This window comes from Malurus melanocephalus, unplaced genomic scaffold, assembly GCF_030028575.1.
Source record: "Malurus melanocephalus ecotype Western Australia unplaced genomic scaffold, MMel_1.1 scaffold_79, whole genome shotgun sequence".
NCBI classification, from domain to species: domain Eukaryota; kingdom Metazoa; phylum Chordata; class Aves; order Passeriformes; family Maluridae; genus Malurus; species Malurus melanocephalus.
Genome location: NW_026623311.1, coordinates 415223 through 429303, shown reverse-complemented (window position 1 = coordinate 429303; position 14081 = coordinate 415223). Strand labels below are relative to the sequence as shown.

The following is a 14081-nucleotide window of genomic DNA, read 5'->3' as shown; positions in this document are numbered from 1 at the left end:
CCTCATCCATGTGTCTGTTTCTTAGCATTTATATAGCTACCCATGAAGAGATACTCCAATTGTATACACAAAGACACGCAGATCAGACCAGCTTTGCTGCAAATCCCCGGAGAGACAAGCCCAGCTAGTCTCTCCCCGTGCKACAAAGTTTGCAGAGCTGCTTTAAATATCTCTTCCCTTCAGAACACAGATTGGCTCGTCGAGGTGGTATATACACATTACTCTGTATACTCTGTATGTGTGAACATATGTTTGATAGCTAGATCACTCTATTCCAATACATAAAACCGCGTATACACTTGTTCTTTTAAAATCTCGCTGCTGCTGACTTTTGCAGAGGTTCCCTCCAGGAATCTCACTCCTCTCTGCCCCGCTTGCCCCTGGGAAGGTTTTCCTCCAGCCATCACCAGGACTTWGAGCTGGCTTAGAGCAGAGCAACGATGCTGCGAGCACCGGCCAGAGGGCGCTGAGAGTGCGTTGTGAGATGCAACAGCCTCGGAGGGCTGAGGCTGCCGACTGTGCTAGAGGCTTTTCTCGCTTGCGTAAACCATTTCTTGAAATAATAATGCCCAAAATAGTGCAACAAGCTTTCAGGTTCCTTGCTTTTTTTTATGCATACAGAATTAGGCAGCCAGGATTGGAGATGTACATCTGCATGCTGGCTGGCTATTAGCACCGGGTACCTGAGTCTAAGACTGTGCAAAAGCAGTCGGACCCTGATGCCACCAAACTCACAGAGATAGTGCTGTTTGTTCAAWCCCCAAGCGGTTTGTTAGCAGGGTCTCTGTCATTCAGCGTTTTCTTACACAGACAGATGTTAACAGTAAAGAAAGGGGCCAGACTTCTTGGGATAATGCACTTGATGGTGATAAAAATGTTTCCATGGAGCTTTACAGCAAAACAAAAATTGCTGCCCTTTATCTGATGTGCACACATTTCATACTTGCAATATGTCAAAAGTGATTTTATGACTAAATCCTGGGAAAAATGCAAAGAATGCTTGGCTAGAAGCATACTTTTCCAGTAAAAACACAACATGGCTTATTAACTGCAGCATTTGGAGAAGGCTATTCAACATGAAGTGCATTTTTTTTTTAGTTCAAGACCAAAAACATGTGTTCAGATATACGCTTTCGTTGGCTTCAGGCACCAGTCTGACTGACTACATTAGAGGGGTCTAATGTAGTRTACACCAGCTTCAGTACAAACGAAGTGGTATTCGATTAAACATGTCAGGGTACTGCCGCTGAAGGCAAGGTTAAAACTGCCTAACTTTTTCAGAATGTATTAAGCAGAAATAATGGAAACAAAAACCTCCATTAGGTACCTCATTAGGATTTTTGTAGTTGCTGATCAGCAACCTTGTTATGGCAACACTTTTCAAAGTCACTGTAAGAAATGTTAATTGTGGCAATGGCAGGTGGGGACAGCACACAATGAACTGCGGGAGCAGTACTATTAGTGTTACTGTGAGAACAGATTATGCCATTTCCATTCTATCTTTGAGTTCTGGTGGGTGTAGGGTGATGTGACTCTGAGTGATGTCAGATTACCCAACCTACATTTTTCTTGGAAGAAGCTCCTTCCTCCACTTCTCAACCAGCAGGGCTTGCAAATACTGTGCTTAGGAAATCTCAGCTTCCTCAGATTCTGAAACGATCCCAGGCTCTCTGGACTTTTTTTTGGTTGGACAGCTGGAAGGTGTACGCTAATTGAATACCTGGGAATACCGGAACATGCTCACTTGGGCTTGTGAARTGGTGAGAACTGATAACAAGAGGTTGTTTTCTGGACTAATCCCCAGGAAACGGGACTTCACTCTCCCCAGTGTGGGCTGAAATCCAGACGGTCTCAACCACATTTGTAAGCAGGTCACAATGTCACTCCTCTTCTCTCCCATTAAAAAACTAATTGTAAAAGCTTTTGTCTCTAATCTGCAGCTAACAAACCAGCAACTCTGCACAAAGGGGAGGAGTGCAGCTCAGTCCAGCAGCCTGAAGGGTACTCTACCTCCACAGCGTGCAGCTACAATACTTGAAACTGCCCAGAACAYAGCCTGTCCGGAAATGCAATCAAACGCTGGGTTTTGCTTTGAAACAGATGTGGATTTGCACACCTCTGCTCCCCATTCCCCTCCCTGCCTCCCACAAGGAGCTGTGCAGCACAGGGGGGCACAGGGGTACCCTACCATGCAGGGCTGCACACCCAGCACCAGGCACAAACCCTTGGCTGTGCAGCAAGCAGACATCTCCCAGGCAGCTCTGCTCAATGCTGAAAGAGCAAGCAGATCTCCTCCTTCCTTGCTCCAACACAGGCACAGAGGCTGCAGGACAGGAGACCAAACTGTGAGGATTACTCAGTTTACATTCGAGCCAAAGATAAATTATTTTAAACTGCAGTCAGGGGCAAAACATGCTCCCTCCTCTCAGTCCTGAGGCACTTTTCCCAGTCACGTGCGTAGGTCATGCTGGCACTGGCTGTGTTCAAACAGGTGACTTTTTTTTTTTTTTTTTTTTTTTTTTTACTGTCAGGGCCTGCAGACTGTGTTCCTGTGAGAGAATAGATCAGGATAGATTATTTATTACTCTTTTTTGTTGTGCTGCCACAGGTGGGGAGGCAGAGATGCTGGTCCGGTTCAGTCTATTGCAATACACCAAAAGCCTGACATTTTTACTCACTCTGGYGGCACATATGAGGGTGGGCATGCTCCTTGCCCTCCCCCTGCCATACTGGAAAGCAACCCCAGTAACACTCAAACCAGTAAAAACCACTTGGAAACAGACCCAGAACCAAGCCCAGAAAGAAACAGACATCAAACTGCTGATTTCTGCTGCTATTGAACTCAGGCAGGACTGAGCTGGAATGAACTACACAGACCATCTCCTTTTCTGTGAAAATCACTTGCACAACACTACTCTCCCCTTCATACAGCATTAGACAAGCTCATAGTGATACTAAAAGGAGAGATGTGCTGATGCCACAGCTACGAGATGGTGCCTACATTAATCATTTCACCTCCTGCTTTTAAAATGCTTGAAAAAGCCCCCTCTCACAATGAAAAAAAGAACTGCACATGCCATGTTCAGAAGCAATTGGGKTTTTTTCTGACGCAAATACAGGAACTGAATTATTCCTTTTCTTACAGAAAAATTTAATGCAGGATTTCTTTCACTTTTTCACTGGGTGAAGACAAAAAGAAAAAGAAAACAAGAAAAACACATCTGAAATCCACAGTTTGGTAACTTCCCATTTTAACATCTTTCCAACGTGCACTGAAGCTTTAAACAGTAATTCTGAAACACACTGAAAAAGAATAAAAAGTAATTTACAGATTTGAGGATACTTCCCTCACACATACACTTTTACATAAGAACACATGCAAACTTTTCTATTAGGAAAGTCATTCATACAGGGGAAGAAGTCTGTCCCTAGGGGTGCACACAAATCCCAGTTACAGTACTAGAAGGTGGAAGGATGGAGAGACCAGCTAAAGCAGTCTTCAGTACACACCTGTGTCAGGATACACCGAAGAACTCCTCAGCTCATCTCACAAGTGTGAACACTCAAATGTGATGGGAAAGTCAGAGTAACAGCGTCTYCTTTGAGTCTGCTTGTAATTACAGATGTGTTAATATGTGCACGTGTAAAAGGCAAAAGAGTCTTTCTCATGCACAGAGGCATGTTTTTATTGATCTTGAGGCTGGTGTGCAGGGCTCTCCCTCTGCTGAACAATTCCACCCTTCACGATCACCCCTCAGCTCCTGTTTCTGCCTGATTYTCCTTTTGGTGCCTGCTTTTTACTCCTGAAACACACTTACAGCTGAGCCATTTATATCTAATCCAAAATGCTCTTCTCATACTTGGCACACCTAATGAGCCCTAAAGGGAGCTGCTGCTGCATGAGGCTGATTTACTCTGCATTTAGTGCCACCTCATCTGTATCAGTGTCCCATTTACCTTTATAGTTACAACCCAGACCCACTGATGCGCCACCCGCAAATGTCAGGATGAGCTCTGAGTTGTCTGTTGCTCACTTCCTCTGCCTCTTAGATCTGTGAGGGAATCTCTAAATATTCGGCTGACCTGCTACAATTTTTTTGATGCTTCTTAATTTTTGTGTGCCTACCCTGATCTGTAAACCAATCCCTTGCAAACTGWGGTTTGATAGTGAAACGTAAACAATTTTTCTACAAGCATCTTTCTTGCTTCTTCATTCTTATCTGTTTTAAGTAACTTTCAGCTGAGAAGAATGTCAGATTGACTGCTCTGGAGACCAAGGTATTTCAGAGAGAGGAGCCAAGCACAGCTCCCTTCCTCTGTGAAAAGTTAAATTCTCTATCCTCTTCAAAACTGCATCCTCTTTCGGTCTGCCTTAGCTGCTGAAAAATCCCTGTTCACCAAATTGAGGTACTGCTGGGCAGGTACAAGATCCAATCTATCCACACAAATCYCTTTGAAGGGCAGACTCAAATCCCTAGATCAAGCAGGATGAGTTACACTGGTAAAGAGGTTGCTCTCTACTTCTGCACAGTCCCACACCTCCAAAGACAATGAACAGCAGCAGTCTTAGACAATGTGCCTGCGTCAAAAGGCTTCAGCAGAGAGCCACAGAGAGACAGAAAATACAAACACCTTTGCTGCTGGGCAGGGCCAGGTGGAGCTCTCTAGCAGACACACCAGTAGAATATTCCTGGCTGAATTGAGCTCACACAGCCAAGACAGATGGTGAGAGTGAGAATCACATTTCTCACTCTCCCTCTGGGGGAGGACAAGACTCGGTGTTTAGCCCTTGAAGGGGAAAWAATCAGGATCTTGGCCTTCCAGTTCCACTGTCAGCAATGCTAAGATCCTCACCGAATTCCACAGGAAGAAGAAAGTGGCAGTAGAGGAGCAAGAAGGTTAGAAGTAACAGGTAGCTACTATCCCACAACATTTCAAAACCACTGTTTCCAATTAAATTATTTCCCTACCTGAGAAACTATTTTCACTAAGGAATCAAAAGTCTTGCCATACCCTAAAAAATTCACTTATTCAGAGGCAAAAAGGTTGGCTTCTGAGGAAGTTAAGCATGAGCCATGGAAATGGCTGCTGTGGAAGGCAGTGGTGCAGTTGAGTCATTAAGTTAAAATTAGTGCACCAAAGGATGGGGAAGACAGGCATTTCATAGAATATTCTGTTGTGATTTAATTTCAGCTGGCAACTAAGCATCACAGTGCTGCTCATTTTCTTTCCCCCAGTGGGACAGGGGAGAAAACTGGAAGGATAGAAGTGAGAAAACTTGTGGGTTGAGATAAAGACAGTTTAACAGGTAACAAAAAAGCCATCCATGCACACAAGCAAAGTGAAACATGGAATTTGTTCACCACTTCCCATCAGCAGGCATGTGTTCTGCCAGGTAAGCAGATGACATCACTCTGAATGTCCTCCCTTCCTTCTTCATCCCCCAGCTTTATATGCTGAGCATGATGCCATTTGGTGTAGAATATCCCTTGGGACAGTTAGGGTTCGCTGTCTTGGCTGTGTCACCTCCCAACTCCTCATGCACCCCCAGCCCACTCGCTGGTGGGGGGTGTGAGGAGCAGAAAAGGCCTTGACACTGCAAGCCCTGCTCAGCAGTGATGGAAACATCCCTATGTTACCAACCCTGTGTTCAGCACAAACCCAAAACACAGCTTATGTGTATGAGCCTCTGTGAAGCAATTTAACTCTATCCCTGCCAAAACCAGCACAATTCTCCTGAGTTCTAACTGTAATGACAGACAGAACCTTTTAGGAAATATCTCAGAATCTGAGATAGAGAATCTGCTTACAGAAAAGCTCAAAGATAATATRGGGACGATCATATTTTCTGTTAAATTCTACAAGACACATCAGAAASACAGCTCCTGTTTCTATCATTCTTTACCACTGCTGCAATTCAGCTGCCTCTTGATTGTATAGAGAAACTAAAAAACAAATAAAAGGCAAAGAACATCCCACAAATATGGCCCAAAAATCACTGCTTTTCTTGCAGAGCTCAAGTATGGGCTTTAATCCAAAAGGTTCAAAACAATTTTGAACCATCTTTGTTTTCTACAAGCATATATTTAGGAAGATACAATGCTGTCTGAGAGATGACCCCGACTGCTCCTTTGAAACAGGCTTACAAACAATGAAAACAAAAGCACATTAGAAGCAGAAGCATGGTTCATCATTTACAGGCATTACTCAGTGTTGATAAATGCTGATTTAAAAAAATGAGTAAATCAGGCAACCAAAGCCCAGTGTATTACTAAGTGACAAAATAAACCTTTAAAACATTGATCTGCAGGCAAACACTACTTTKGGGTAGTTGAGAGCAGACAGCCAGCCAGCAGCAGAAGATGATGTGCACAGTGACCAGTTTCTATGTTGGTTTGCCACCATCCATCACACAAACTGATTAAATATAGTCTGTATCTGTCATTTAATACAGGAGAAATGAAATCATTGTAATAGAATATAGTTTTCAGGATCAATACTTCCTGCTAAGGAAATAGATGTTTTGACAACACTTTGATATATATTTCTATCTTGCACCCCATCCTTGTTCTGGTATTTTGCTGGCAGCAGGAAATCATTAAACTTGCTTTTCTGAGACTTGGTAAAGTACAAAACTCAGCTGTAGCATCTAAGCCTGTATGAAGCCACACTAATCCTCTTCCTCTCTCAGGGAGCTCTTGGAAAGAGGAAACACAACACTGAAACACTAGGCAGCTACAGATTCAGAATGCTGACAGCATGGTCCACATACCCAGCAGAGCTCTGCATCGGGAATATCATGCAGGAATGTGTGACCACTCCCTGACCTTCTCCACACAAAGCATCTGAGGATGCAAYCTGTGCAAGCTTCAGGTGAACAGCTACCTCAGCCACAAATCTTTCTCTCTCTAACATTTCACAGCACAGACCTGAGCTGAAGGAAATGAAATGTTTTTCTGCTTAGATTCTCCTTGGATTGGCAAAGAGAATAAAGATCAGCAATCCARTATCTCACTGCCACAGCAGCCTGGGGAGGGGGAGATAAACATTTCCATGCCATTCTTTTAAAGAGACCCTAATGGCAAGTAAAAACTGTGGAGGATATTGTGCTGCAAATGTAAGTGACAGGAAAAATCTCAATACGCTTATTAATAAAAAAATCAAGTCTGTAGTTTTCATCATACATATCACAACTTTCTAGCCATGCACTGGAAAACCAGGTTCAAGGCCAAAAAAACAAAGACATAACTATGGAGACCAAGCCCCTACATGAAAAGTGGAATTCAAGAACTTATGACTTGCTTGGATACAGCAGAAAAGTGAATGAGTAAAACAGGGCTGTTCTGTTCAGTCATTCTCACTTGTAATGGCTGTATGCAGCTTGCCAACAGCTCTTCCTCAGCCCCGGAGAACAGCCTGCCGAGCCTGTTCCAAGCCAAGTATAAAAAAGTTTATCACTAGGTAGTTTTACAGTCAGGCAACTTCTGCTCTCCTTCATTAGTTTTGCGGGGTTTGTACAACAAGTAGAGACAGTTAGGGGGCAGAAAGCTGAACAGAGAGGGCTTTTTGTGTTTCCACAAGGAAATCCCTATTCAAATATATACTACAATAGAGTGCTCTTAGAAATCCCCGTGTCATTTMCAGACATGTCAGTATTGGCACCGWCCACAGATAGCACAGGGAGGAGGGAGAGATGCCTCAAAGGTGATGTTCAGACCCCTGCCCAACGCAGCACCTCTCCTGTGCCTTTGTTCAGAGTAGATCAAATTACTCRAGTGATGTGGCTTCCACCCTTTCCCACTGGGGACTATTCCACAGTCTAACAGATCTTACTGGCTGGAAGTGTTTCTGGATTTCAGCCTACATTTTCTGCACTAAAATTTATTCCTCTAACTCCTAGTCATAGCAACCTGGACCACCCAACACAATTTTTCAATTCAGATATTTATAAGCCCTCRGTGCAGCACTGGTAGTTGTAACATCAGCCTGTTCCATCACCTTCTTTGTCTCTCACTCAGACAAAGGGTATGTATTTAGTTCTTAATCTTTCYTCTCTTCTCTAGACCATTAATCACTTTTGTTGCAGCTGTCTGAATTCCCTGCAATTTGCCAAAGTCTTTCGTGTAATGAAAGACTCACACACATGAACTTTGTATCTCTGAAAGTGCTCCCTGATAAAAGATACGGAACTGTGTGCACACACACAGAAACACACCAGACACTTTCCAAATTTATTCTTTTCATAAGAAGAGCTTAACTTTCAGGCAAAAGGCATTTATCTTTTTAAATCCCCCAACAGAGGTGGAGAAGTCACACATTGCACTTTTTTTCAGCTAAGAAACTGCCTGACTCCCAGCTGCTTTCCACAATTGCTCATTCTGCCTTGCAAAAGCCATGTATTTAACGATGCCTACCTCTTCCAGTTCTTTAAGGAATCTCACATTAAAACTTCATGTTCTGGTTTTCAGAAATCATTCATCTTGCCTTCAGGAACAGTTCAGTGAGAGCTGTTTAACAGCAACCTGTACCTGCCCCTCGATCTCTCCCTTTGTCTATTTTTTGCTAAAAAAAATGAGCAGGGAGATAGGTCGCAGATCTGAATAGAGAAATCCAATTCAATATTCCCTTTCTTTACATTTTTAGAACTTCATGTTGCTGATGAACAACAAAACAATGCAGAGAAGGCAGAACTTCCTTTGAGACCCAGAGTAAAACTCCTGCCACCCTGATGTGGAAGTGCCTCTTTGCTCCACYAGAGATCCTGGGCTGATTTGGGCAAGTATATCACTGACCTCTGCGCATCTGCTACCTGCCCCCAAAATGTGCTTTTATATAGGATATATACTTTAAAGTATATATTCCATATAAAATAGAATATTTTACAGCTACTGAATACTTTAAAGGCTGTTCAGCAACTGCCAACCATTGCAGAAGATTTACTTCCTAGCTATCCCTATCTAACCCTAGTTTAGGGTTAGATATACAAGGGAGGCCTTGATTTTGCTGCCAGATGTGACTTCATGTGATTTCAAGTTCTACTTAATTGCAGCAAGAATAGGAAAAAACTGGGTAAAAAAGTGCATATGACATCCAAATGCACTTTAAAATTAACATGCACTGACTGCCAGGCAAGGAAGAGGGAGAGAAGTCTTTGCAGGTTGATGCCACTTACCTGCAGGCAAGTTCTTTCCTCCAGTAAGACAATTGTGAGTATTTATTATTAAAAGTAATTTTATTTCTTGCAAATTCCTRGGACAATTTTATAACAGAGAGTTGAAAACAAAAAAGCTCAAAACCCAAACATGCTCAAATAACCATTGAAAACCTGACTATTTCCCTTTTTTAGTCYATTTATGGGCTGACGCTGTCCAATACACATTAAGAAGACACTCAAAACTCTGCTCTACTCACTTGTTTCATACCAACAAAACATGTACATGCAAATATCCTGAGCATAAAGAGAAACTCTTACAGTCATTATGACATTATTTGTACCTGAAGCAAGTCATAATTTGTATGTACCYGGCCAAGAACTTTCTGTCAAAGCTAAAGCAATTATTGAGAAGTATGAAAGCAGGTGTCACTTCTGGCAAGTTGTAAGATAGCTTTATATTCTCTGTTGCAATGGGATAAAAATGATCCCTAAAAAGAGCATAGCAGGCTATTACTTTGCATCCAGTATATATGTGAAACGTAACAGTTGCTGCCTGTACTTTTTTTTTTTGTCTTTGGTATTTTAATTAAAGATTCAAGCTCCTAAAAGACAAAACCTAAAAATATGTGCAAAATCAATCCCGTTTTGCATAATTTATATTTAGTTTCATAACCAACTGTCAAGCCATCTGACCCTCATTTGCATGTGCTACAAGGCAGGCAGCCGAGCTTGCTTCCACTGCAGACAGACACAGACTTTGTCCCCACTCACTCCCACACAGGAGCCTTCAGCTTCTTGGATGCATCGCTGCTACAGTACTTCAGGACAGAGGGGACAGCGATTGTTATGATTACAGGGCCAAAACCTTTCTAACTTGGGYGCCTAAATTTAACTGCCTAACTCCATCTTTAGGCATCTGAATAAGCTGCTAGTGTTTCAAAGGTGCTGGGCACCCAGCATCTCCAACTTGTTTCTGTCAAACTTGCCAAAAAGACATCTGCCTTTAATTAATTCTGAGAGCTGCAGGTATGCAGAACCTTTCAAAGCCATCCCACTTATTTCAGTCCCTAAASATAAATCCAGGTGCCTACCTCTACACAGTCAACTTTAAAAATGCTGAGAAAGAAAAAAAATAGTCTTATTAAATAAATTATAAATATAACCCCTCCCCACGCAAATATTCTCAAGGCCTTTGGAGTCTTGTTCCATACTTGACATATGACATGATATAAAAGAAAGTAGATCTGATTTTGTCAGAAAGTAGCACTTCATGCTGTAACTGGAGTATGTACATTGCTAGCAATTAACATAATTATAGTAAGAAAAGGCATTCTGGGAAACTTTCTTCAAAAGCTGCTCCTCTTCCTTGGATAAGCAACCAAGCAAACCCCACAAAGTAGTTGTATTTATACTAACAGTTTAGGGAAATTGTAAATTTACTAGTGTATTTATTATGCAAATTCATTTTATTTTTCTTTCATTCAGCCAGACACCCACATTCTTGACAGTGTAGAACTTGAAACGTTTTTTTTTTTAATTTAAAAACTGCAAACAGAAGAAAAGTACAGGCTACCACCTGCCTCTACAAATCTGTCACATGTGCATTTGTGTGTCTGAGCACGAAGTAACCAACTATCCTGTTAAGAATAACATTCAAACATGGCAGCAAGTCCACCCTACAATAGGGTACTGACTCAAAAGGCAACATGACAATGCATGTCTGCATGTGCATAAAATGCTGTTCTGCATCAGGGAGCAGGAATGCCTTGCTGTAAGACCGAGAGGTGTTCTCCCCGAGGCTGATCAGAGAAGTCCCTGGCTCCAGAAGAGAGTGCTGCTGGACCCAGTGAAGAGACTCGCTGCTCTGGGGCTGTCCTATTTCTATTCAGGACATGTCAGGTAAAGTGTACGCATGTATGTGCCTTCCTTAGAAGCATGCAGGATCACATCTTTGCTTTGGATTAGAAGAAAAACAGCACAAACCAGGCCTGCAATACATACACAGCAGGTAGTCTGTAGATGTGAGAGGAGAAAGGCTGGTACTGCCACAGCTGAAACCACACAGTCTCAGACACTGTACTCTGTCCTCAACTAAAGCACCACAGGCACTCAATCCTCAGAACAAAGCAAAAATATAATCATTATTACTGTTAGTATTAGTATTTTATTTTCAAAAAAAAAAAAAAAGCAGGTGCAATCTCCAGGTGGGAAGGGAAGGGAAGGGAGAAGGAAAACATGCCTGGGGAAATGTATTCATGGAAGTTTTCCATAAGCCTCATGTAACTGCAAGGGATAGGACAGTGTTCCACAAAGGTCTAGTTTCTGCCATGACTGGGGYGACACCTGGCCCAGCCCTGCCTCCAGCATCCTGAAGAAGCTGCAATTTGCTTCACCAGGTGAGCTGTTACTATGCTGCCATTTCAAAACTCCTGCAGTGACCACGTGGGCCACCACTTCTGTGCCACACCACATTCCCAGAGCTACCCCAGGCCTCGGTGTGCGAGCTCTCCACAGTCAGGATGGCACTGGAGGATTTATCCCATCGATCTTCAGCTTGCAAACACCGTTCCCAAACCTTATGCACAGGCACGCARGCAATCAGCACCTCCTCCTCACCCACAGAAGCCTCAGCAGGTTACAGCCAAGCTTGCTTCGTGGCTGTGGCATGGCAGGTTAATCCCCACACCTGCTCCAGCAGCTCACTGAAAATGGGTTTTAAATCTTTGCAGACTGGTAGCTGTTCCCRCACCCATCAAGAGCAGCCACATCTTGCTGCCGCTTGCATCAAGGCAGGGAGAGATGCCACAATGGCTGCCCAGCCACTGCCACCAGGTGCAGCTGCAACCTGATCTGGTGAAGCAGCCAAAGCCATCAAGCTCCAGCAGCACACCAAGGAGATGCTCCTTCTGTGCCTCAGTTCCTCTCACGGTGCATGAAGGAATGGGAGCTGGGTACAAGGTGTATCTGCCACACTCCCTCTGCATGCTGCAACAGGATCTGCCTTGCACTYCCACTCTGTCCTTCCCACAGCACAAAGTGACCGGCCTGAAGCATAAAGGGGCTACAAGGGTGGTGTACGGGGAAGAGTGTGCTCTGTCTCTGATACACCAAGCAGCTGCTTGACATGGTGCATGTGGGAAATTTGTGAATGGGATGATGTCTGCCCAAGTGTGGAGGGGAGCATCCATCTCACCCCCAAGGATGCCTCCTTCCCTTGCTTCAGTCTGGACGTGCAGCTACAGCTCTTAAGCTTCATGGGTTCTGCAGTACAGCAGTTAGACACTCTGCAACTCTATCAAATAATTTTTTATGGTCATGCACACATGTCAGACCAAGGGCTGTAGATTGCCCACCTTGCTCAGGAGGAGGCAGCTGAGATGCTGGCCAGCTGCTTTGCTCTGGCTCATCTCCACCACTGAGAGTCAAGTCCCTACTCCTTACACTACTCCTTACAGCTCTGCAGCCTTCAGTGCAGCTCTGTCCAGAGAGACCAGCCAAGAGGCAGGCAGTGCCCACCTGGATGGCTTTTCAAGGAGAAAGCCGCACTTTGGATTCACAYAGGAAGGCTGGAGACCAGCCACCTACACACACTTTGCTCCCCCACGGCTCCCCGAGGCTCTGGTAGCTGGCCTTAAATGATGACATTACTCACTTTTCTTTGACATTCCCAAACTGAGGAAACAGAAGAAGCAGCCAAGCAATAGGAAGAACCAGGGAAAACCATCACATACTTATTTGTCCTAAATTATGCTTAGGAGAGCAATAGGCCCAACAAGCTATCAGTCATCAAAGCAAGCTTCTGCTGTGTGTCAGAGCACTGCACTACACTTCAACAGAATTACTAACTGGACACAGGAAGGAGAGTGGTCTCTGCTGCTCCTCCTCTTTAACCCCTGTCTAATTCCATCATTCTTCTCACATTGTCTCTTGGACTGTCTCTTGGAAAGGGAAATATTTTTTTTAGTGAACAGGACAGGAGGACAGGATGATACTTTAGGACTTAACAGGAAAACCTCTACCCAAAACAAATGTGCTTCTGGTAAGACACTTCTTTGCTAAATCTTGGATGAAGCGCACAAGATCAAACATGCATACCTCCTCAGTACCTCGTCAGAGAGCAAACACATTGGCAGTGGGATGTGCTGATGCAAACCCATGTGCTCTAGGTGCTGGCAGCATAGGCTCAGAGTTGAAGCTCCTGGTGCTGGTCTCTGAAGACCTGTAATTCTGTTAGGAAGGCAGCAAGACTCCAAAACAGTCTCACACTTTATTCCTGAATGGTTTCCTTGAGGAGAAGTCTGCACACATAATGAGACTAACAAATGTTTCCACAAGTATCCCACTGATGGGCTGTTCCTGGGAAGATGTGCGGATCCTGTGTGACCAGGCTGATGGCMAAAGCCCAGATACACAGGGCTGGGCTGTACCATCAAAAGAGAGGGGACGGTGCTTACTTTAAGGAAAGTCTTTTCCAACAAGGTTTGGGACAGAAACAGGACTGTACTGCACTTGGAAAGTGAAGACCCAGTAACACTTTAAGAAGAAGTGTTGACATCTGCAACTGAAATAAATGCAGCCRGTGATGCTGATTTGAAAGCCTTGACACCCAAAGCACAGACACTTAAATGCCCTCTTCTGGGTGCTTTTGCAAGTGTTGCTGCCCTGGCTTCCCACACCACAGGTTTGGGGTCACACATCCCCGCAAGCGAAACACGTGTGTTTTGTGTCACAGCAATCTGTCACACAGGGACAGCCGTGAGGAATGCTCTGTTTGAAGGGACACTGAGCAGCATCACCTTTCTTCCTTCCAGTGTCAGTAAAAAACAGCAGAGAGCTGCCAATGGAACAAGGATATCACCCTTGCAGAGGGCAGTCCCAAAGGTGCATGCAAAAAAAAATCACAGGCATGACCCTATTTTCCCTGCAC

General features: G+C 43.9%; 1 protein-coding gene across 10 annotated transcripts in view; it reads right to left on the bottom strand.

The window, feature by feature from the left end:
• ATXN1 (ataxin 1) overlaps nucleotides 1–14081 on the bottom strand; it is a 214704-nt gene that overhangs the window by 45478 nt on the left and 155145 nt on the right. The gene's annotated exons all lie outside the window — the stretch shown is intronic.